Genomic DNA, 25,787 nt, shown 5'->3' with positions numbered 1-25,787 from the left:
TTGTCATGCTGAACAACACACTGAGCTCCAGACACCCACTGGAGCAGGCAGACGATGGCGGGTGAACACCTTATTGACCGGGGGCTGCCCGGCTTGAGGCGGGTGATAGTTGGCCTGTGGGACACGATGATCCCTCCCACCGTCAAAGCTGACCCGTGGCGCCCCTTCCCTACGCCAATCGGGTGGGACTTATAACCCGTAAACTGTCAGCTTCCGTGTTGTTTCCTCACTCAGTAGCGAGACTGGAGTGTCCTCTCCAGGGCGCAAGCCTGGGCGTGGAGTATGGAGATCCTGGGCTACCCAGACGTCAGGATCCCCCTCTCGTCCTTGCTGGTGGGGTCCAAAGGAATGCTGAGCATGACATTTGGCACCAGTTTGGATGCAGGAGCTGCCGGAAGGAGGTCGTAGTCGACCCCCAGCCGCCTTAGGGGCTCCACTCCTGATTTTCTGTCTGGGTTTACTCCCGTAGCCTTTCCTTCTCCCGAAGATATCCACAAGGCAGTGGAGCCATAATCCAATGGATGGGACTTGGTTGGTTTTGAATCAGAGTTTCCTTCTCCTAGATGAACTGCCTGACAAGGCTAACGAGTTTCATCTGCCCGGGTTTGGGGTCAGAGTTTCCCTTCTCTTAGACTGGTTGCCTGCCAAGGCTAATGAGCCCAGTCTGTCTGGGCAGACTGTCAGAAATGTAAAGCTTACAGATTGTAATTAATGTTCCTACACAGCAATGATTACTTCTTGTTGAACATAGAGTCATATTAATCCAGACTTTAAAAAAACTGGTAATACCTATTACCTTATGTTTGTTTACCCCAACCCCACTCGACTCCCACCCGCAACACTTACACAAATGTATTGATTTTTTTTATATTCTAATTATACCATGCTTTAGTAAATACAAGGTCAGCTCCCATGGACCCCAATCCCACTTTAAAGCAGGATTTCCCTGCAAAAAGAATAAAATGATCAATGGATATAGCTAAATCATTTTAGGTCTCCTAAGAGGTTAATTGTAAAGACAGATTTACCAGATCATGTAGGTAATGAGCCCTATCAACAAATAACATTATCATATTATGTAGGTAATCATCCCTATAAACATATAACATTACCAGATAGGAAATCAGCTCTATAAATATATAACATTACTAGATAGGAAATCAGCTCTATAAACATATAACATTACTAGATAGGAAATCAGCTCTATAAACATATAACATTACTAGATAGGAAATCAGCTCTATAAACATATAACACTACTAGATAGGAAATCAGCTCTATAAACATATAACATTACCAGATAGGTAATCAGCCCTATAAACATATAATATTACTAGATTATGACGGTAATCAGCCCTATAATCATATAACACTACCAGATTATCTAGGAAATCATCACAAGTCCAACAGACAAAAGACTGACAAAGACAGCAATTGGAACAGGACACAAGATTAATATGACAAGTAAATGATATAAGAAGATTGGCACACAAACAGGGACAATACTGACGGAAATACCAGGAAACAGCCATAATGTTCAAATTAATCAGTACTATGTAAATATTTCACTGGCTTGGTTAATACAGCGATCACGAGACCAACAAATCTACAAGAAGCTGGACACAACCTGCATATCAAGCAAAGGTAACACAGCTCTTTGGACATCTGCACACGGGAACGTGACCGCAAAATAAAACCGTAACATTGAGAATCAGTACACAGATGGATCAAAGCACCATTAGATGAATGCATACACACATGGATGCCAATTAAAGAAATCACATTGTTCAGCTTCTTCCATTATGTGGACTTGACAAAATTTGGCATCAATTAATAAATTCAGCCAGTATTTAAGAGGACTATCACAAATACACAAGTTAGTTAATTACACAAAAAAGCTAAACATCCTTTTGAGAAAAACAATTAAGAAACCTTCAGATTAGGCCAAATAAAAAAGTATGTAGTTTATGCTTCCATCTGGACCAACAAAAGAAAAAAGAAGTTTGTACAGACGTATCTACCTGGCCTAAATTTAATTCTCAATGTAACCACAACCATGTATTTCTTTGTTTGGCCTAATATCTTCACATAAGTTTTCAGATAAAGCAGGATGATATGATGGCAATGCAAAGTATCTCAGAAAATGTAATTATTTTGATGCAACTGAATCAAGATTTCATTTTCTTTTAATTTGCCCGATAAATCCTATAAATCAAGATTTAATTTTCTTTTAATTTGCCCTTTAAATACTATAAATCAAGTTTACATTTTCTTTTAATTTGCCCTATAGATCCTATAAATCAAGATTTCATATTCTTTTAATTTGCCCTTTAAATGCTATAAATCAAGATTTCATATTCTTTTAATTTGCCCTGTAGATCCTATAAATCAATATTTCATTTTCTTTTAATTTGCCCTATAGATCCTATAATCAAGATTTCATTTTCTTTTAATTTGCCATTTAAATACTATAAATCAAGATTTCATTTTCTTTTAATTTGCCCTGTAAATCCTATAAAAATCAAGATTTCATTTTCTTTTAATTTGCCCTGTAGATCCTATAAATCAATATTTCATTTTCTTTTAATTTGCCCTATAGATCCTATAAATCAAGATTTCATTTTCTTTTAATTTGCCCTATAAATCCTATAAATCAAGATTTCATTTTCTTTTAATTTGCCCTTTAAATCCTATAAATCAAGATTTCATTTTCTTTTAATTTGCCCTATATATCCTATAAATCAAGATTTCATTTTCTTTTAATTTGCCCTATAAATCCTATAAATCAAGATTTCATTTTCTTTTAATTTGCCCTATAAATCCTATAAATCAAGATATCATTTTCTTTTAATTTGCCCTATAAATCCTATAAATCAAGGTGCTCCCAATATTTTTTAAAAATTATTATAGAAGTCCCACAGTCAGGCTCAATGTTGGTTGAAAGTTAAATTAGTGAAAGAGAGATGTAAAGCTCCAAGCCCCCAGTCAGCAATGCCGATGGTTAAATGATTGAATATACCAAACAAAGTGAAATTCAATGAAAACAATTTAATGACAATTTAATAGTCAAATGATTAAAATGTCCCCAGTACTCTCCTTCCACTTAGGGGCCCCGAGTGGCCGTGTGGTCTAAAGCGCTCTCCGTTACAGATCACTGCCATCTCACCTCTGTCTGCGCCGATTCGAGTCTCGGATTCAGCCAATGTGGGTATGTGAGAAAGCTTGTCAGTAGCTTCTCGTGGGTCGGTGGTTCTTTCCAGGGTTTTCCCGGGTTCTTCCTCCACCATTAATACTGGCCGCCATGTATAGCCTATCGTGTGCTGAAAAATGGCGTTAAACCCAACAACAACAACAACAACAACAACTCCTTCCACTTAACCCTGTGATAGTCTATTGCATCATTTGATTAGTAGTGTGAGACTGAGTTCAACCTGTCTTTGTATTCTACTCATCTGTGTATTTTTCTCTCCTATTTTTCCAATTCCTTCTCCTCTTCCTCCCAACTTTCTCCAAATTCCTTCTCCTCCTCAACTTCTCTATACTCCTCCTCCTTCTCCACTTTCTCCTCCTCAACTCCTTTTCCTCCTGCTCAACTCTCTCCACCAACTAGACTTGTTGACTCCAACTGCTCTGCTAGTCTCATTACAATCTAACCCCAAAGAGACTTAGGACTTATCTAAACTGGAAGTTCTGTCCCCCCAAGAAGCTTCCTTTACAAAGCTTTGTCTTTCCTTAGAATCTCCTCTCAAAGTTTAACCACCAAATTACGAGTCTCTTTTTCATAGCAACCCTATATTGCTCAGTAATCTTCCTAGGCAAGACTACATTTTCACTTGCTACTTATAAGTTATAACTCAGATTGAAATTGTTATCACACCCTCCATCTCAATTCCAATTGGATGTCGCTTTGATTCAATCCAATCAAACTTACTGGAAAATGTCCTTCTCACTGTCTGTCCATGTGGGGACAGATTTAGAACATGCCCCATTCCTCGCGTGTTCCTCTGATCTTAGGACAAAGCTGTAACACATAGGTGGGAAGTCACTCAAGCTAACGCCTGTGCCGATCCAAGATGTCGGGTCTTCTCTTAGGTCTGGTAACCATGTGTAAGAGATTAACTCTAGCCTGCGGCAATGTTCAGACATCAAACATGGCTTGTAATAATACCTTAGTTTATAAATGACTTATAAACTGGGGCTGAGCAAATGTGACACCCCTATCAAGATGAAAGAAGAAAAAAATCTTTTATGGCTCCCTTTCCAACTGGCCTTCATTACAAAACTTTATAAGATTTATTTATAGTAAAACTCAGAAACAAATGTTAAATTTTGTCAAATTTTTGAATAAAATCTTCCAAGAGAAGAGACAGTAAGTACTGTATTTATTTAATAGGAGGGGGCAAGATAAAATTACTGATTTTTTTTTCTCCTGTCCCATAACTTGTGGTAATTTTTTTTTGCTACATAGATCATCTATCATACGTTATACAAAAATAAAACAAACTGTTGAATTTGCTGCAACCCCAACATGATATACTAAAGTAGGTAAATATATAACAGACTGGTGTAATAAAGTAGGTAAATATACATCAGACTGGTGTAATAAAGTAGGTAAATATACATCAGACTGGTGTAATAAAGAAGGTAAATATACATCAGACTGGTGTAATAAAGTAGGTAAATATACATCAGACTGGTGTAATAAAGTAGGTAAATATACATCAGACTGGTGTAATAAAGAAGGTAAATATACATCAGACTGGTGTAATAAAGTAGGTAAATATACATCAGACTGGTGTAATAAAGTAGGTAAATATACATCAGACTGGTGTAATAAAGAAGGTAAATATACATCAGACTGGTGTAATAAAGTAGGTAAATATACATCAGACTGGTGTAATAAAATAGGTAAATATACATCATACTGATGTAATAAATTAGGTAAATATACATCAAACTGGTATAATAAAGTAGGTAAATATAATCCTTATTTAATAATACACCAAATAAACCTACTGTTCTTATTTATTTTATTTTTAGTTTTTGTTCTTCATAAGAAATTTATGTGTAATGACACAAATGTATCCACTATCCAAAATCCAAATGTTGGGTAAAAATATTGATGTATTATTCACCGACATGAAGATGTATAAATGAATCATGATTGGTTATCCTCAAGGGTTTCAAAATGTTATCGAATTGAAAATTGGATCCAACAAAATCACAACAAGCGGGAAAGAGAAATAACAACTGCTTCAAGGAAGCAGCATTTCACACATGACAGTGAAGGGTGCAAAATAACCGTATTATATCCAGGTGAACAACATTCACCAAAAAAACATCATGAATAACATTCACTGTGGGTGCAAATGACAACATGGGTTATAAAAGTATTCTTCAAGATGATTAATGCACATTTCCTGTATAAAATAACCAATATTATTGTAATATATAAAAGGTTTATCAAACATGTACAGCTTCTTACAGAAGTGCAATGTAACCAATCAGATTCAAAAAGACTTTTCAAGGTTGTACAAACCATGTACAGACAACATATAAAGTTTCATGAAAACTAGGGGAATAGAAAGTAATTTGCTCATCCAAACATGTTCACACTTCTTGATCAAATCATATTGATTTTGTACCTTGTATGACAATACTCAAATATAGAAAGCAATTTTAGCAGTGCCGTGAGGTTGATTAGAAACATGTTGTATTGAACTCCCCAGAAATCAGACTGGTGTAATAAACTTATTCCAACTGACAAAAGACTGATTTTTTTTAACAGGACACAAGATCAACATTGCAGATGAACAATACAGGAAAAAAGGTATGAGAGTAACAATTCTGGCTGAAAGTGACAGGTGTCAGTCAATTCATGTTTGAAATCATAATGACTTGTGATTTGTTCCATTGGGTCTAATAAAACAACAGACCAATATATCTGAAGGAATCTGCCTGCATGTCAAGATAACCATGGAATGTTTGGTAAATCAGTATTGCATACATCAAAATGTATGCACATACCAAATGCACTTGAAAAACTGACCACAAACAAAACTTTAACGCTGAAGTGAAGACAGAGAGACACACAGATGGACAAAAGAACATTAAAAGTTTATCAACACATTCAAGGCCTTTTCAAAGAAACTCCTCTGATTCAACTTTTTTTCAAGGTTGTACAAACCATGTACAGCCAGTGTATGAAGTCTAAAAACAAAACTGAGGAATAGTATGCAATTTTGGTAAATAGAAATAGAAAGCAATTACCTCAAATAAAAACAGTAAGCAATTTCCTCAAATAAAATTGTAAGCAATTACCTCAAAAAAAATAGTAAGCAATTACCTCAAATAAAATAGTAAGCAATTACCTCAAATAAAAATAGTAAGAAGTCAAAGTGTTCCAGTGGATGAAGTTAATAACAGACCAAATGCATGAAAACACCATCACTATACGACTTTTTGTTTAAATTTTTATATTGATTGCAAATGAAGGACATGCTGGCCATTAGATTGGCATCATTTTCACAGATTAGACATTATAAGAAGTCTTCCATTGAAAAACCCATACTGATATGGCTTTCCTTACATGAGGAATAGTGATAACAAGGTTTTCAAGAGAATGACCATAATGGATGTTAGATCGGCACCATTTTAATTAGGACCATCCAGACTTTGTGAAATGTCATTCAGTGATCAACGTTTTCTGACAATTCTTGAAGTAGTTGAAGAGAAGCAGTGACAACTCTTGCTAATGGACAGAGGGATAACAGGCCATTCCGTAAGCTGTCAATGATAACCAGCATAGCGAACACTCTCACTGACTAGCTTGTAAAGGTGGTATATAATTGCCATGAATACTTCATTAATCAATAATGAACTAATTCTGGATGCTTTTCAATGTTCTTTTGTCCATTTTTATTTGACACCCAGTCCTACAATGAAATCAATAATACTCATATCCTGTTTATACAAACCGTATTACCATAATTGGTAAATAACCTTTACTTGGAGAGAGAAAAAACCAAAGAATAATTGTCTTGTTTATCAGTATAGATTTCCAATATGACCTTATAAATGTTATCAATGCATGGCAGATTTATTGAGAAAATATGAATGCTTTCCTTTCACTCATTAATAAAGAATACTGTATGCATTCAATGAGAAACCCTGGTATTCATATCTGAATAACTGGGATGGATTTATCATTCAAAAAAGATTTCTCTAATATATTTCACATTTTTCTGAAGCTGGGTATGTGTTTAAAATACAGTACAGCCTGTCCTGAAAAACCACCTGCTTGTGCCAAATAATAATGGTCTCTCAAGACAGGTGAGCTCTCATGACAGGTCACAACACAATATAATAATAAATCCATGCATCAAGAAGGTGGTCTCTCAAGACATGTGGTCTCTCATTGCAGTAGTCTTTAAAAACAGGTTTAACTGTACTGTAAATAGCTCAGTGTCCTACAAAACTTCAGCCAGTTTGGATTTATTGTAAATTCTGAAAAAGCTGACAAAACTGACTTGTGGTGGTGTTTTTTGGATTGTGTCACAGCAGTCTGCTGGAATTTTGCATACTGAACCATCATATTGACTTGTGAGCCATGTTAATTCATTACCAATGACAGAGATGTTGCAGGTTTGCCCATTCCAGCCCAGGTTGGCTACTTTGTGAGGTCTTTGGGAAATGCACAGATATCTCTATTTCCTTTCACATGATAAAGCCAATAATAATGTGCCATTAAAAACCAAGCAACAAACCATTTGTAACCATACCTGCCATACTCCCAGACAGTGTTGATGGGGGATGAGACTCATAAATTGCTGAAGGTCACAGGGGTATCAGTGCACATGACCAAAAATTGCAATGACATTAAATTAAGTCTGTTGAAAATGGTTGGAAGTTCAAATCTGAATAAAAACAATTAACATGTCTGGGGTTTTGTTCAAAGCTTTTAACACATTTAGGAAGAAAAATATAGTTGGTGGATTTAAGATCGTAAAATATCAATGCCATACAGGTACACATGTGTAAAGACTCACATAACTGCAAGCACACCGATATTAAATAAAAACAAACTGCATGTTTCTGTCTTTAAAATCCATTGCATGGCAAAATATACAATTAATCTGATGCAGTCATTCCTGCTTTCAATAGTTTATGGGGGAATTCCTGAAAGTAATACAAGTGTCATTAGTGTTCATGTTTGCATTCACTAGAGACTGGATGGTATTGTTGTTGAAACTTCCCAGCTTGATTCTCCAAGTGAACACTGGTCATAATTTAGTTATTCATAATTACCATACCATCATCATCGTCAGAACAGTATTATGCAGCAATCTGACAATGAGATATGTTTGTCTCTATAGAACAACTGATAAATATCACATTTAGGACTGACCATTTCATTAAGGGATAGGGATGAACATCATATTTTCAAGTTAATGGGGGTCTTACAGGTAATACAGCAGAAATAAATGTACCTGTCCAGCACTGGTGTTAACACTTTATCAGCACAAATCAAAGCATGTGATTAATATTGTCATTCAATCAATCTACCATATTTCATGGCTAAACTCATCATGACAAGCCTGGGTCAATTAATAGTAGTTGTTGTTGTGGTTGTTGTTGTTCTTGTTGATGCTGTAGGGTTTAATGCCATTTTTCAGCACAAGATAGGCTATTCATGGCAGCCAGTATAACTGGTGGAGGAAGAACCCTGGAAAACCCCGGGAAGAACCACCAACCCATGATAAGCTACTGGCAGGCTTTCTCTCATACCCACATTAGCCAAGCCTGAGACTCGACCCACGCAGACAGAGGTGAGATGGCAGAGATCCGGAACAGTGAGCACTTAGACCACTTGGCCACTTGGGGCCCGCAATTAATAGTTAGTATTTTAACAAAATTAAGATATCAAATAATAAATACAAAGACTGTTCAATTCAGCACATCAGCAACATACAGGTGATGCTTCTACTTTAATGGACAACAAACATCATATATTTCTTGTCATTTGAAGTACTGCAAGGAATTAAATGCTCCCACTTCATGCCTGACAAAGTAAAACTTGTCTACCTGGAGTTTGCAATTTATTTCTGCTGGGCATTGCATACATCACATTGTTTCCAGAATCACACTCTTCATAAATGAATCACACTTGAAACCTATTCAAACAAATGAAATAATCATGTTTGGTACTTTATACATGGAGTAAACATCTGACTTCAAAGAAACATTGCTGCTGATAACAAAATTAAAGTTGGTTTCTACCGTATCATACAATGCAGTGATGTTTTTTTCAGCACACATTTTCTATGTACTTCTGACAACTGGGTTCTTTTCTTTTTCCTTTACGTATGCAAATTTGTTTACTTTACCTATGCAAACTAACTAAATGAACTCACCCACAGCTGAAACCGACATCACACATCACCCAAACAACTGTCAACCAATTAAGTAAATTCTCTGAAAAGCAGTTGTTTATCTTAACACTTTTATTTTGAAATGCCTTATATGCATGTCACAAGGATAGCTTGAGCTGAGCTTGGAGCAGGACTGTTTCCTGTCCATACACATAGATTATATGCATATATTGCAGTGGGCAAGAAAGATGGTGGGGGAGTTTTGTTGTTGAAAACACTTTGAGGCTTTTTCTCAACACAACCATGTTGGACGTTTTGGTGTCCAAATTCATTTTTTTCATCTGACACTTCATGTCATGGCATGTATGTGTAATCCACAGCTTTTCATATACTGGCTGACACCCAGTTCTGGTAAATGAAAACAGCTGGTTTACTTGTTATAATTCAGTGTTAGACTGGTTTACTCAGACCTAAGAATTCAGTGTTAGATTTGTTTTCTCAGACCTTATTATAATTCAGTGTTAGACATGTTTACAAAGACCTTGTGATAATGCAGTGTTAGACTGGTTTACTCAGACCATATTATAATGCAGTGTTAGACTGGTTTAATCAGAAATTATTATAATGCAGTGTTAGACTGGTTTACTCAGACCTTATTATAATTCAGTGTTAAAACTCTCAACCTCAGTAATTTCTAAATTATTTTATTAAAATCTAAAAAAACTGGAAAATCGTTTTAAGATACTCATAACACAATATTTTATCTTAAAACAAAATCATCTCTTTTCCAATATTATATTTTATCAGAAGATAAATGAAACATGTGATCTACTATTTAACAAATCACATCTTTTAAGGAACAAATATTAAGTTCTAAGTAGTTTAATAAATATGTTGATGTCATTAATACATAGGATCATACGTTGTTAATACATACAAAAATGCCATCATACCTGCCATATCCACAGATACATGTAGTTGTTGTTGTTGTTGTTGTTATTCTAGGGTTTAACGCCATTTTTCAGCACAAGATAGGCTATACATGGCGGCCAGTATAACTGGTGGAGGAAAAACCCTGGAAAACCCAGGGAAGAACCACCAACCCACGAGAAGCTACTGGCAGGCTTTCCCATGTACCCACGCTAGCTGAGCCTTGGACTCGAACCCACGCAGACAAAGGTGAGATGGCAGTGATCCGGAACGGTGAGCGCTTTAGACCACTCGGCCACTCGGGGCCCCCAATACATGTAGTAGACATTGGGGTGTTGGGGTGAGACTCAAGATGTGTTCTGAGGTATAAAGTGGGGTCAGTCACAGTGCATGGCAAACAAAGGTCATGTCATCCAACTGAGACTAAGCTATCTTTTAATATAAGCCTATAACAAATGATCAGAAATAAAATAAAATGACTTGTCCGATATAATTTCTTGAAAGCATTTAATACACGCACAATGAAAAAGTAGTTGATAGACGTGGCTTTATCAAAAATCATCACTTAACATGCATACACATATGTTCAAACGCTCACAAAATCACATCCATACTAACATTACATAAAAACAAGTTTTTGTTTTTTAAATCCATTGTACAGCAAAATTAAAGTAGCATTAGAGGCAGTCATACTAATCTCAACAAATTAACTGGAGGTTTGAAGGTAATGCAAGTGTCATTAGTGTTTATCCTTGCACTCACTAGAGACTGGATGTACTAATGTTCAAACTTGCAGGCTGGATTCTGATTGGAGTTGTTCTTGACAACCATAATGCCTGTATTATCAGAATTGTAACTTTTGTATCTGTTGCTGTTTGATGATAAGATATGAGTGTCTCTATAAAGATTGAATATACATCACATATGGACTTACTATTTCATTGCTGGAGTGGGTGCGCTATAATATGTTTAAGTGAAATGGGGGATAGGGTTGGGCTTTACAGGGCTATTCAACGGTAATAAATACCTTTGTCTAGTCCAGGTGCAAATGCTTATTATTGTCTGGTACAGGTGTAAATGCTTTATCAGACATAAATCAACTGTGCAAACACAAACGTGTGCTTATTATTATCTTTTGATCAATCTATTTCAGGGCTAAAATGAACCTGAATAGCTTGAATCAATTAATAGATTAGTATTTTAACAAGATAATGAAGAGAAGTAATATGAATGTTCAACTTGGCATGCTAAATTTCTAACACAGATATTCTGGAATGACTTATGCAGTTTGCAGCAGGTGCAATACGTTAAATACTGCTATATGCTGTAAAACTCCGGCAACTACAAGTTGAAAAATTTATTTTTGCTGCATTTTGCTTATTATCTGAACACTAATCCAACAACTGAAATAAACATGCTTTGTTTTATATACATGAATCTTCAGTAAAATCTGACTTCAAGGAAACACTGCAGCTGTTCACATACTTGCCAATAATCTTTAATACAGGTGGGTTACAAATTCTCATTCAGGGCAATGATGTGTAATAACTTCTTTCTTCAACATTCATCTCTTTGATTTACCTACAAATTAAAACAAATTGGGTTGTTCACTTTGTGAACTTTACCTATGCAAATGAGCATAATGGGCTCCCCCACAGCAGTCTTCAAAGGACTTAGCTATTGTCAGCTAATTAATGAAAACATTAAATCGTCAATGTTTATACCTGATATCCTTGCCTTTTCACTGCCTCTGTGACAATATGCTATATAAACTGCCATTAGTAGAACTGTTTACTGTTTATACATGCTACATGTGACAATATGCTGTATAAACTGCCATTAGTAGAACTGTTTACCGTTTATACATGCTACATGTGACAATATGCTGTATAACTGCCATTAGTAGAACTGTTTACTGTTTATACAAGCTACATGTTATAGGTATATACTGAGGTGTTGTTTATTGCTTTGTTTGTGTCAATTTTCTGTTGTTTTCTTTAAGAGAACAGAAAATTGTGCTTTTATAAACATAACCATGTCCAAGGGGTTTGGTAGTTCAAAACTGTTTTAATCATGACATGTTGTATTATGGCAAGTATGCATCATTAATGCATAGGATGAAGTCAATGAAAAAAAATTATTGATTACGGGGAACAGTTCTTTCAAGCACTGAATAGCATGGTCACATGACCCAACATTCATGTTCTTCCCATGATGACTGAATAACTGACTAAATGGAAATCCAATAGATACTGCTTAAAAGTTATTGTAGCCAATTACATACAAAACAAAATATTGCTTGAACTGTTCAATTTTACACAAAAAATAAAGTGTTCCTGGTCAGCCGACCATTCCTTTTCTCACTGTCAACCCTAGCACTCACGCCGTAAAAAAATAAAAAAATAAAAATGTTTTTAAAAAAAATCTTATCAAATATATATAATGTTTAAAAAGATCTGACCTGCCTACCCTAATTTAAAACAAGTGCAAACAGAAGCATGCATCTTTTTTATATGGCCTTATATATTTACAAATACAAATAATGACACATTTTCAGTCTCTGTTGTTTAATTCACCATCAATCTTCACAGCTCCTTTACCTTTTCACAACCAAAAGGGTAACACTATGCCATCATCCCTAATAAAATATGCATGGGAAAAGTTTTTTTTTCATAAAACAGATTTGTCAAAGAAGAATGGCTGTATTAAATCTACCATAAAAGGCAATGTAAAACTGTAAACAGAGTATTTACCTTCATAAAATACAATTCTGCTTCTTCTCTAAATTTTCCTGCAGCCTGCGATGAAAGAATTATCATCTATCAATCCCTGTATCTCTCTTATTCAATGATTTCCTAGTATTCAATGATTTCCTAGTATTCAATGATTTCCTAGTATTCCTTCCAATGATGAGTGTTAAATGTATTAACCATGTCATGCACATACAAAAGGTTTCAAAACCAATAATTATTTTAGTAGCATTCAAGGTGCCATTAGAAACCAACCTAGAGCTGTCCATGTAGATAATACCTACAAATCCCTAGACAGAATTAATATTTCATCAACAATTTACCGAGTATGAACATTGCTTCCCCATATAAATGGTACCTCAATGATGCCAGTCATCTACCTACTTAAGCCATAACTTTTCATTTAGGTCCTTCTTTCTCCTATCCAAGTCCCAACTTAGATACATTTAGTTGCTGGGATACAAACTCAGTGGTTGAAATTGTTTGTTCACCTGTAGGAAGCTGAGTAGAGCAACTCCAATCCAATCATATTCATCCATTTTTCTATCGTGATCACCGAAGCCTACAGCAGGCGGTAGCTACTCTCCCTCCAATAGATAATATCATAGCACAGCACCAATCAGACATACAATGTTTTGGTAGCAATTATTGGAAATTTTCATTGCTGCTGAAGTGAACATAGTTATGTTTACCAAATCTATGAATTTTATAATTCTGTTATTAAATGTGACCACTAAGTGCCTCATAACTGGAATCACATTATCAGTGCAAGACAGAAGTTTGAAATTCAAGAATGGTGTCTCCTGAATGCCAAAGAAGAATCAATTCAGAATTGATCAAATTCAGGAATATCATCAGAAAATGATAGATAACACCACAGCCATGCTTTTGTTTGTGTGGCAATCCTTCACCCACCATGAATCAGTCTTAATAACTAAGCAATTTGAACTTCTTGAAAACTGAGACTCCATCTGGAATTTAAAAAGTTTATATTTTGCATTTTATTCACAAAATACTGTATATACTCGCATATAAGCCAAATAATTTAGGAAAAAATAAAGGCCTGGAAGAAGGGGGGAGGCTTATCTACGGGTTAATGTCTAAACTTGACAGTTTTTAGGTCTTTTTGTTGACTACTGTAATGGCTGTAAATCTTGGAACATGAAACAATAATATTTTCCATATCCCACGACATAGGCATGTAAAAATAATAACTTTTGGTGACTCAACACTTATTAAACTGTTATAATGTACTATGATTGTTCTTGTTATTATTTTGCATGTGCATATTTTCTGATTTCTCTAACACAAAATTAAATAATGGTAAATACAGACTTTTCATAATTTGTGAGCCAGTTGAGTTTACCCAGGCGACCAGGCTTAACTATAATCTGCATTACTTACACAGTGCAATACATCACTTACACCCTTATTTATTCCCAAACATATTAGATGCAGATTTTGATTTATTCATTGTTTCAACCAAATTGCATTCTTCCAGATAACTTTTCAGCTAGACCTTAATAGCTGTTTCATTTACGTTGAATCATGCGCTCATGCGTTACTCATTTTCAATGATATAAGCAATCCTACAAATTGAGGTAATATTTTTAAAAAGGTACGCATGTTTAATCATACAAGGCACATAACCAGCATAATTTACATGTCGCTTACATCAAAGCAAACTATAACTCAGCTTTTACGGTATTAGCATTATTTTCTAAGCATTATTTCTGAAACTTCATTATTGTATTTTGGCGGTATCATTAAAGTTTAGCAAAATGGCGCCCATGATTCGACTCCAAGGGATGTACTTAATTAAGCGCCTAATCAAACCTACAATGTACATGTGTTGGTGCCGTTATATAAATACATTCAGTAGTCAAACTGTGAGCATTGAATTGAACCATATTGTTGTTCATTGTTTTATCATACTAGGATTACATTTTAATGAGTTAGGCATTTACAATTTCAAAGCAAAGTAAAAACATAATTACCCATGTACTGATATAAACTGTCCAATGCAACAATGCATAAATTACCCGTGTACTGATATAAACTGTCCAGTGCAATAACGCATAAACAAACAAAAATCAAATAAAAAGGGAGAGGTAGTGTTACAGCAACTCGCGATTGCTAAATTCTTGTCATCGTTCGATCAAATTATACACAAATCTAACTTAGGCAGAAACAACAAGAAAACAGAAAATTAAATAAATTACTTTTTCAAGCAAATTTATACCATTTCTTTTTAATAATCATGGATGCCAACCTCGAGATAAGTATACACGTAATTTTTTTAAAATATAAGTTTGTCTAAATAAAGGCATTTAGAACATACCTTGTGCATCTTGTTGTCTCAGAGTTGTGGGTTGGCTTATATACGGGTCATGCACTTTTTAGTGTTTATACTCATTCAGTTTGGGGGTTAGCTTATGTACAAACAGTTTTATACACAAGTATATATGGTAACTTCGAATTTACAACCAAAAAAAATGAGTACAGTGAATTGCAGATTAAACACAAACACATTTTTGATAACTGAAATTTCTGTGCAGAAACGATTGTTTTTCTGTCAGTCACCATATGACCCTGAACTTTGACCTTTTGTTCTCAAGATCAGTAGGCTTCTTTCCTATTCAAGTGCAAATCATTCACACAGAATAGGCCAGGTCTGTGATGTAGAACTAATGCTATTGTGCAGAAACCATCATCATGTTTCTAGAGTAAGCAAATCAATAGCCTTCTTCCCCCCAAATACAAGCATAAAAATAATGTTATTGAACAGAGAACATATTCTTCTTCAAGACACAATGACCTTGATCGTTACTCTCTTAACTTTGAAGTCAATAGGGTTCTACCTCTAACTCATTTCATCCTATTCACAGTGTTTGGTTACAATAGATGGATATCTGAAGCTATCATGATGTCAAGACTAATGTTTTTTTCTGTCACCCTGACCTTTTACCTATTGATCATTTCCACAGCAACTATGACCTTACCTGTAAGCCCCATCTCCCAAATTGCAAGGTATCCACAAAGTTTGGTAACTGTAGATTGGGGAAAGCTAAAGTCATTGTGATGAAACCAAATTTGTATGGACAGACAAATGGATAGACAGACATCATAAAAAACTCCACTTTATGGCAGGTGTATACATATTTGTTCCAAACCTGAGTGTATAACTTACTAAATTCTAAACTATGGTACAAGTCATATGGGTCATGTATGCACATTTACTCATTTAAAATTAAATATAAATTGTTCTTTTAAAAATTAACGCTAATTTTCTTTAACCAAAGTCTATTCAATCCTGATTATTGAATTCTCTGCACCTTAACTGTCATCAAGAAATGTCCAGATGAAAATTATTGATCTCTATGGTCTTTTACAATGGTTTCAATATACTATACTTTGATACAGACAAGAGTGAAGAGTGTATCCAGTGGAATCGTCAAAATCAAAGGTAGTATGAACTTGTTTATCAATATGCGTAGCTTTCATTATGACATCACCATGCACAACATTAAATCCAGACTGCACTGCATCACACCTTTAGGTTCATTTCGTCCAAAAAATGTCTACATACTATAATATTCATTTTGCTGCATGCACCTCGCAGGGCATCTAAAAAATGACCTTCCAAAGAAATATGGATGTACACGAATCCAAATGAAGTGAATATTTGACAATTAAAGGTATGTAAGATCTGATTCTAAAAATGACACCCATTACTGAAATAGTGATGAATGCTTACATGACCCATATGACTTGTACTATAGAGCCCTGATTTTATGGTATATATCAGCACAGATAACATTCTTTTGTATTATGCTTGATTTCATTTTAATGACCATCAGACATCCTGATGACAAACCATCCATCTTAAAACAAAAGCTTTACCTCCTTAAAGCTGTGACAACATACAAACATGAGACAACCACAGTACCGTATGGGCAAATTAAAATTTTCAGCTAAGTGAATTAAATAACAGGCAAGTATTCCTCCAAAGAATTTTATAGACAGGCAAAACAGGCAGCAACCACAAATGCAGTCTGTCTCAGCATCAAACGTTTACCCTCAATATCAAGTCTCTGCTAACGCATTTTGTATGAAATATTATCATCTGTTTTGGCTTCTTGAATTAGTTTTACTTTAATTTACAGCAAAGAACTAGTGTCTATAATTATCACAGCCACACACAAATGGACTCCATTAGGTGACATTACTTCTCCAAAGCTGCCGATAACGATCAATATTTTACAACTTCTGTTGCATTGCATACCTGTCAAATCATTTGCATTAACTTTCTATTTAACTGCATTATTGTCCATTTCCTGCAATTGCTAATTTCTTAGTTCCAACCATACAGAGTTTTGACCCTATTTGACATTTATTTAAATCAAATATTTCTTTGACCTCAGAAGGAGCACTTATATCAGTGCAATGGTCCAAGACCATTTGGGTCTACATTGTCCCATAATGCATATTGCCTGATCGACCCACTTCCCATCTTCTTTTTTGATATTGTTCATTTAAATCTGTCCTCATCTCCTGGATTTCAGTACGTGTATATGTGTGTGTGATTTGGAATTTTAACATAGGTTTAAAAAAATTCAGTCATATCGCTACGATGCCTGCAGTGTGACAGTTTATAGTGATGTCTAGCACTGGGGCATTGTGCTGCAGACATGTAGCATGATGTCCCATCCAGACATGTTATCCTGACACCAGGCTGACCATAATAACACTAGCCTCTTAATGCTGAGCACCAAGAGAGGCAGCTCTTAGTACCATTTTTATAAATCTTTGTTATCTCTCAGCCGGGATTTGAATCCGCAACCTCCCACATCCAAGGCAGTTGTTCTAACTACCTAGACTACCAGAGCAGTCCTGCCTTTCAGTAACAATCCCTCTTGGGAACAGTCCCTTTAACCAACTTTACATTTATTTCCCATGTGGAAATACTTTCAGCTATGGCTGGAATTAAATCAGCATATATTTTCAGGTCATTCTTTCTGATGAGACAGAACTAGGTTTGCTTATTTCCACTTTGGCATTTCTGCTGAGCTTATCAAATCACAAAATGATGGGAGCAACAAATGTCTCCAAAAGACACAAAACCTTCCAAAATAGCTCATTGATTAGCTATAGCCTGAGACTAGAGGTCACTTCATGGTCATCATACATGTTAGTAGTAATTTATATGCATCACAGTATACTTTTATGACTGCCCTGAGAGACCATGGTGTTTACTATTGCACAATGCACATCTGTGGTGTTTGCTTAAAAAATCTTAATGATTAAAGTGTAGATCATGTGACAGATCCAACAGAACATTATGTAACTGAAGATCTGAGTCAATGTTGTTTACAGATGGGTTTAGTATTATAAATTATTATATTATGCATTGGCAAATAGATGAATAACCTGAAAAACATGACAATTTTAAGGATGATTGCTTATGAAATCCTGGAGTAATTACTACTTTTTAAAACAAGAATACCTAAAACGGACTGACACTCTACTGGTAGAAAAGGTTTTCCAGGAATTCAAAGCCATTTTTCTTCCTTTTAACTGCCAAGTGTTGAAAGTGTCTCTCATATTCTTTAGTAATAACTAAGATTTTCAGATCAGCTGCTGTAGTGGCCGTAATGGATGTCAGATTGGCACCATTTTCATTTCGGACCAAGTAGACATCATTAGAAGCCTTTTGGTGAAAATCTCATGCCAGTCAGAAGTAGAGTGACAACAAGGTTTTCATGATGACCATCAACGCAGCCATGTTGGATTTATGACTGGTACCAATGTAAATTACAACAAACAGGTATCAAAAAGAAGGCCTCAAGTTTTGGGAAAAGTGAGCCAGTCTGGATAATGTTTTTTTTAGCACCAACCAAACACAAAAGAACTCTTTTCAAAGAAACCCATGACAAAATGAATTTCCATTTAAGAGAAGTATTTGTAACAATATTTTCAACATGGCTGCCTGGACATCAGATTGGCATCATCTGATTTATGAAAGTGATTTACAAAAGTGAAGAAAAAAATATTTATATTACCATCTGTTATAAAGGAGTAATGATAATATTTTTAAGATGGCTGCCATGGGGGCCATACCAGAGTCTTCAGATCCTAATAAGGCACCAATTCCATTTAGGACCAAGAAGACATCACAAGTCGTTTGGTGAAAGCACAAGGTTGAATTAACCTGCCATCTAGAACAATACCCATAACAAGATTTTCAAGATGGTCACTGTGTTGGCCATATTGGAGTTCAGATGAACAGTCTGTTAGTGACAACCCCATGCTGATTCAACAATCTATAAACTTTATGGATTGGTGTGTATTTCTTGCCTTGTGACCAGCTGAGCTGATTTTTATGCAGAGCAAGTGATCTTTCAAAAGCTAATTTCCCATTGGCCTGTGTGTGAGAAAATGCTTTCCTGGGCATGGTATATTAGAAAAAAGGCACCCAAGTGTGCACAAGGTTACTCATCTAGCAGACATCTGCCCAATAGTCAAATGCAAGAGTAGTTTGCTAAATAGTTTGGTTCAGTGGAATACATTCCACAGAAATTTCTCCCAATACAGATGACTTCAAATCTTATGAAATCAACTGTTTTCAAAGTTTCTCTTATTTACATCTTCATCCATTTTTGTAAATCATTTGCCCAATATTGAAAGGTCTTTTTGCCAGGATGCTTCCTGTGATGTCTCATCATAATATTTAGTTTTTTTATACATCAAGTTGCTCAAATGATTTTCTTTTTTTCTTTTCTTTGTAGTGGCAGCAATATATTTGATGCTTATAGCAGATTAGCATCATCATTATAAATTTGAAAGACTTTTATGTATAGTGATTTCACTATAATCTTCAATTTCAAAAATGTTTTTCCTCTGTTCATTTATAAGGTTGCTTGGCAGATGTTAGCTGATAACATTGCACATAAACCCAACATTACAATTAACATTCATCTGTAATTAACACAATTAACATGCATCTGTAATTAACATAATAAACATTTGTCTGTAATTAACACAATTAACATTCATCTGTAATTAACATAATTAACATTCATCTGTAATTAACATAATTAACATTCATCTGTAATTGACACAAGTAACATGCATCTGTACTTAACACCATTAACATGTATCTGTAATTAACACAATTATTATGCATCTGTAATTAACACAATTAACATGCATCGGTAATTAACACAATTAACATTAATATGTAATTAACACAATTAACATTCATATGTAATTAACATAATTAACATTCATCTGTAATTAACACAATTAACATTCATCTGTAATTAGCATAATTAACATTCATCTGTAATTTTACCATTAACATTCATGTGTAATTAACATAATTAACATTCATCTGTAATTTTATCATTAACATTCATCTGTAATTAACACAATTAACATTCATCTGTAATGAGGAAGACCTACTTGGAAGATAACATCTAATAATTCGGGCATTATAGCTAAAACTGACTTCATTTCATTACTAACTAAAACAAGCATTAAGAAGAACACTATGAACAGTACGTGATATGCCTGCCATGTGATAAATAGCTTCAATCACTTCTGTTATGTAAAATGCTATTTTATCAACTGGATACTTGACCTTTTGAATCTGAAATCAATACATCCCTTACTTGTCTTTAAATGCAAGCCATCTGTAATATCTAGTCAGAGTAAAAGTCAAAGAATTCAATTTATTATGCAGAAACCTTTTTTGTTCTCTCAGTATTTGCAAACTTTACATTAGAGTCAAAATTCTATTAATGTCTTTCTCATCTCAAATGCAAAGCCAACCACAAACTCTGGTCCTAGTTTTGGGCCTAGGACACGAGTCCATTATTTTTCCACTTTAAGCTAAATAGTGTCATTATATTTCTTTCATACAGAACACTCTTTCATTTGGCAAATACTTTACCTTTTCAATAAAAAAATGACAGGTAGATATATAACTTCTTAAATGGAAGTCATTGTCCACAAAAAATTTGTAAAAGCCACAAAACGTTTGCAGAAACCATTTTTCTTCTTTTAATCCCAGTGATCTTGATATTTTAAATTTTAATTTTTCAAGTGTTTATTTATTTAATCTTAATCTTTTATTTAACACAATTTAAAAATGTTGTCTCTTTAATTCTTCATAGTACAGTACCATATGTTTACATTTATTTGGATGAGTTTATTTTCATACAGTATTAGGGCAATTCTTTATATTTGCATTTTTACAAATTAACCTTCAATTGGCGTTTGCTGATGTGCCATTCAATCCAATACATACATATATAGTGACACCAAAAATGAATGGGTGTCATCTTCATTTCAAATATAAGCCTTCCATTAAGTTTGGTGACAATGAACTCTAGATACTGTACAGAAACCATTGTTCAGCTAAGAATCACTGTAATTTTCACCTTTGACTTTTTGACCTCAAAATCAATTCCTTGTCTTTCTTAACTACAAATGCAATTTATGGAATTTGGTCAAGATGTCTGGTGAAAAGGTCAAGTTACTGTGTGGAAAAATTTACCTTTAATCAGTCTCTGTGACCTTGAGCTCAGATCTTTTTTGCCCACCATCAAATAAATTTCTTCCTTGCCCAAAATGCAAGCTACTTACAAAGTCAGAAAATTGTAAATATGGAGTTAATGTGCAGATACAAAATCACAACATAGCATGCTCCGCCTTATAGCAGGCATATTTTTTTAAAAACTATTAGGCTGCATTTCTGTCATAAATTCAAAGCAAACTTTTTAAATCTGGGGCCATTAGAAGCATAATTAGTTCATTATAATGTGCCTTCTTTGAGACTAATGGTAAATATATATAATGTCATCACAACTTTAAATTTATTATTCCTGAGGCCTCTAATTACTTGTATTTATATCAGAATATTAGTCTCCATTATCTTTCCAGATTTAGTATTTGGCATGAAAAGTCATATATTCTACTACTATACAATTTGCATGCTTCAGAGCCCTGTCAAAGCAAAAGATACACCTGGTCAATAGTTTTTTGACTCATTTATTATCTCATACCCTTGCTTATGCCACAGGGGCCCCGAGTGGCTGAGTGGTCTAAATCGTTCTATGTTATGGATCACTGCCATCTCACCTCTGTCTGCGTGGGTTTGAGTTTCAGATTCGGCTAATGTGGGTATGTGAGAAAGCTTGCCAGTAGCTTCTCATGGGTCGGTGGTTCTTTCTGGGGTTTTCCCAGGTTCTTCCTCCACCGTTAATACTGGCCGCCATGTATAACCTATTGTGTGCTGAAAAATGGCATTAAACCCTACAACAACTACAACTACAACTACTTATGCCACAGTTGATTTCTACTGATCTGACTGCTTTATCAGACAGGTGCATACAGAAATCCATTCCTTCTGATGTGTGGTGAAAGCAATAGAGACTGAGGTAAATACCACAGGAACTTGTCACACACACTAAATATATATGCTAAATAATGCTAAATAATTTAATTAAAACATCTGCTTGACCAAGAGGTTAGGAAATTACCTGCACAATCGGAGAGACTGAGCTGCCTATTTTACACAATGTTTAATATTAATATGTTACTTTTTTATAAAACTACACAAATTACTCTCTTTTCCTGCTTTTGATTCTTTTGTTATAGAGTAGGCAACTGACAGAACTCATTACAGAGGAAGCAAATTAATTATAATCAAAGTTTATGGGAAGTAATGTTTGTTTGGGACTTGGAAGAAACTCGTGCTCGCTGTGTAGGAAATGGCTGGGCCAAGTAAAACTTCACTGTGCCAAGTGGTTGCACCTTAATAATAATGCATTTGCTACTCTTAAGAAGCATTGAAGTTCTTAACATTTGGTACATGCCCGTTATAAATAACCTGTGCTTAATTGGTAAACTTCTTGTCAGCATAGAACATATTGCAGTTGAAATGACTTCACTTTCTTTACTTTTTTCTTACACAGGTATTTTATCCATGCTTGACTCTAAAATGGAAAAAAAATTACAAATGTGTGTTGCAGTTTCACATACAACTCTTGACTTCATAATGCTGTTTGCATTTGAAGTGTCACTTTTCAGTAATTTAGGCACTGTCTCCCTTTCAAAAAACTATTACACAGCTGTACAAATCAGGCTTGTGAAATGTTAGTAGACAAAGATTGTCAAGGTCTGTGTTATTTTTCATCTGGTCTTGCAATGTTACAGTTACCCCACATTACTAACTGCTCCAGTGGTCAAGTGGTTAGAGGATCCACCTTGGATGCGGAAGGCTGCTGGTTCAATCCCCCGGCCAAGTCATACCAAAGACATAAAAATTGTACCATAAGCTGCCTTGTATGGCACTCAGCATTAAGAGGATAGTGTGGTGTCAGGATAATGTGACTGGGTGGGACATAGTGCTACATGTCTGTGGCATGATGCCCCAGCCCTAAACATCACTATAAACTGCCACACTATAGACATCATAGCGATATGACTTATTTTTTATAAAAACTACATTAAAAATCCAAATCACACACACACACACTCTCTCTCTCCACATCATTGGTATTTTTAAGACAATCTTTATTGACAGATTGTCACACCAAAAACATGATGCCAGCAGATATTTCTATTAGCATTCAAAATACATGTAAGTGGTGTAAGTGACCCAGATGGATGCTGTTGTAATCTGTTTATCAAGCTAATATGTCAAGACAACAGCAGATTGGTCAAAATCTAGTTGGGGCAGTGACCTAGAAATGTTCCAGTTCTTTGGGACAATCAAGAATATCCCGCTGATGCACCTGTTTGACCAAAGCAGATTATTTAGTACAAAAGTTGAGATGACTGGAATTCTTTCAGACACAAGTTATTTTTCTTGTAAAAGGTAATTACATATTGTAAAAAGTTATTACATACTTGTATAAAAGATAATTACATCCTTGTATAAAATGTAATTATATACTTGTATAAAAGGTACATGTAATTACATCCTTATAAAAAGTAATTACATACTTGTATAAGGTAATTATATACTTGTAAAAAAGGTAATTACATACATGTATAAATATCTGCTGGGGTCATTACTTTGGCGTGACAAGATATTAATAAATAATATGTCACTGGATGCACGCAACGTAAATCCAATCAATCAATCAAAAGTCTTCAAAATACTGATGATCTTGGACAAGCACAACAATGTCTGATGAGATGAAAATCATAAATTTCTGACAATCTTTGTCTCTTAACTTCTCCCATATCTAACTCATAAAGATGCATGACCGCTCATTGAAATGAATACTCCTGATGCTTAGAATACTGAAAGGTTTCACTGTAAATGCAAATACCACTATTAAATCAGGGCTATGTGTGCAGCTGAAATTTCTACCTCTAGTTATAAATCTTGTCTCTTATTATGTTTATCAAGGGGGCTATGTATTTCATGGTATCAGGCTTGGATCAGGTACTCATGATTCTTTCATAAAAGTATAGGCTGTGTAGTGAAAATGTGTATAGTATTAAGTATGAATACAAGGACAAGCAACACTTGCAACAATCATCACAGGAATGAGTGCTTGGAATAATTTTCCCCAAACCCTAATAACATTGTGAATGGCAACACGTAACTGAGTCAAATTAGCCGTGGTCAATGTGATATGCAACAATTAAAATTGACGAATGGGCTTAGGTACCGTATTAAGTCTAAGCTCGGCTAGTGTTTAATATCCCTGACATGGGGACTGATTGCTTTTAAATTAGAATCCATTTTTATAAGTGTCCAACACATGGATGAGGCAAGGTGAATTTGGGGTTTAAGTATCAAAAAGAACAAAGTTGAGATGATAGAGAGACAATTTCTGGTCATTTGAAATAAGTGTCATAAAATAAAATTTTCCCCAAATTATTACTTAATAAGGACTGAATTTAGACAAAATTACTGTTACTTTGATGGCTGTGTATTAATAACAGCTGTTAGACAAATTTAATCCTGACTGGCAAAGCTAAATACAGGGAGCATCTTTCCCAGATGAAATTCAATCTCCTTTGAAAAATTAATCAGTTGATGCAGGAAGTCAAGAAGCTCTTAGTGCCAAGGAAAAATAGGAAGCATCTTTTCTCACTAAAACTGTCCAAGCAGTAAGTGTCTAAAATTTTGAGGGACACAGAACCTTAAAGGTACAGAAAGATTCTGCTATGAAGAAGCAAGTGGATCTTGAAAATCACCAAGTATTTGACTCAATCTCATGCAATTTCCATCATAGGAGTTTGTAATTGCATGAATTTATTTTCTTAAATTCGTACAACAATTTTCCCTTGATGAGTTCAGAAGTCTATTGCTTGTATTTGTCTTAAATGTTAGATGACTTGTTTATTCAAAGAATTCCACACATTCTTTCCTTGCTAAGAATTTCTTGAGATAACTGTGAATTTATTTGTCTTAAATGTTATGAATCATGTATACTAAGAAATGAGCAGTTCTATGTCATAGGATATTCACACTATAGATTGTTAGTCTGCAAATATTTGGGTAATGACAATAAGTGAATATCACTGATTCATTTGCATAATAAAATGTGAATTCTTTTAACCAAGAATCAATAGTATTAGCATTAAGGGTACCTACCAGGTGATATTTAGTCCAGTTAGTGACTTACAGTACTCAGCAGGGCATAATAGTTTGGTAACAGGTCAAGATTATGTCATGGTTCAATTAGGTGTGCTGAATAGCCAATAGGGA

The sequence above is a fragment of the Sinohyriopsis cumingii genome, chromosome 10 (assembly GCF_028554795.1).
Source record: "Sinohyriopsis cumingii isolate HCF-2022 chromosome 10, ASM2855479v2, whole genome shotgun sequence".
In the NCBI taxonomy this organism is placed as follows: Eukaryota; Metazoa; Mollusca; class Bivalvia; order Unionida; family Unionidae; genus Sinohyriopsis; species Sinohyriopsis cumingii.
The sequence above is the reverse complement of the archived record's forward strand: the minus strand, read 5'-3'. Positions refer to the sequence as shown.